Source organism: Oryzias melastigma, unplaced genomic scaffold (assembly GCF_002922805.2).
Source record: "Oryzias melastigma strain HK-1 unplaced genomic scaffold, ASM292280v2 sc01773, whole genome shotgun sequence".
Taxonomy (NCBI): Eukaryota; Metazoa; Chordata; class Actinopteri; order Beloniformes; family Adrianichthyidae; genus Oryzias; species Oryzias melastigma.
In genome coordinates this window covers 5,318-6,865 of record NW_023418353.1, presented here as the reverse complement: position 1 = coordinate 6,865, position 1,548 = coordinate 5,318, and the positions used below count along the sequence as shown (strand labels likewise).

At 31.1% G+C, this 1,548-nt stretch overlaps 1 long non-coding RNA gene across 1 annotated transcript in view; it reads right to left on the bottom strand.

The window, feature by feature from the left end:
* Nucleotides 1-975: 975 nt before the first annotated feature.
* Nucleotides 976-1,548, bottom strand: part of LOC118598520 — a 5,793-nt gene continuing 5,220 nt past the window's right edge. The window contains exon 2 of the long non-coding RNA XR_004947584.1: nt 976-1,544. This is a non-coding gene — a long non-coding RNA (uncharacterized LOC118598520). The remainder of the gene's footprint in view (nt 1,545-1,548) is intronic.

Below are 1,548 nucleotides of genomic sequence, written 5' to 3'. Positions count from 1 at the left end.
TTGATTCTGTTCACTTATAACTTTGATGTTTGAGGATGAGATCAAATATATAAAAACAACAAATATTTATACTCTTTCTTTCTTTCTGTCTATCTATGGAGCCCCTAAAGTATCAGTATTACTGGTTTCTGTGTACATGAGAAACTAACAGGTCATTTGCTCTGAGACGTTTTCAGAGTCAGTTTCCTGATTCAGACATTATGTGAGCTTATTGAGTTTTATTTTACCTTCAGACTCAACTATTGCACATTAAATTTTGCAGTGTGGAAACAAAAGATTAAAATCATGACAAATATAATGTTTCTGGAAATCAATAATATAGTCTGAATGATGAAAAGTCAAAGAGACTTTGCATTTTCTTTTAGTTTTTAGTTTCCTAGAAAACAATCATATCATAATCAACAATCTGTTTTTCTCTTGATATTTATTTTTATTTAGGAATATTGAACAAACCAAAGAAGTCTTCTTAAAATGAGGTTTATAAACAGACATCCATGCAGACTTTAACACCTTAAACAGATAAACGCTTAACTTCTAATATAAATGTTTATAATTTTTAATATGAAACAAAAGATTAAACATAATTTAATCAATAAATATTCATCTGCATCTCATCCCTGATCTAACAGTTACACATTTTTGATTTTTGACTCACTGTTATTAGCTGGAAAAACTAAAACACAAGAGAGATGGAGATTACAATGTTCATAAATCAAAATATTTTATATTCAATACATGTTATTTACAGCAAAAACATACACTTTACTACTTTACAACTAAGCAGAAAAAACAACAACTTTAAAATTGTTTTTGAAACAAAGATAATCAGCAAACTATGTTTAGTTGAAGATTTCATGAAGCTTTGAGGACGTCTTCTTGAAGCTCATGTACTCGTGTTCAGTTGTGTTGTTAAGAAATGTTTTATTCTTATTTGATTTTTGTTTTGTGGTTGTTTTGATTAAAATGAAGTTGAACACAAAACCACATTTTTATATTGTTTCACATTTTAATTACACAATGAATCCTGTGTTTGGTGTGTTATTTTAATTAATAAAGTATAAGTATTTTTAACACATTATTAGATGTTACATAAACAGTATTTTCCAGATTTGTGGTTTTCTACACTGCAGACATATTTCATCATTGAGACTCACAGATCAGTGACTGATTTTTACTTGAATCCAACAACCTGATCCATCCAAACATTGATGGAATCCTGAATCCAGCATACAGAGGTTGAGTGAATGTGGTCTGGACTTTGTGTATGAGAGTCATGGAGTCAGAAACGCTGTAGAAAGACAAAGTTCCTGCTCTGTGATTTAAATAAACTCCAACTCTGGAGGATTGAGGAACTGAAATAGAAACACTGATCTTGTTGTGGTAAAATTCATATCCAGTGGATGAACATCCTAATACCCAGGATTTATCATTAAATCCAAACAAACATTCATCACAGGTTCCTGTACGACTGATATCTTTGCATGCAACTGACACAAAAACCTTCCCGCTCCACTCCACCTCCCAGTAACAACGTCCAGTCAGACCTTC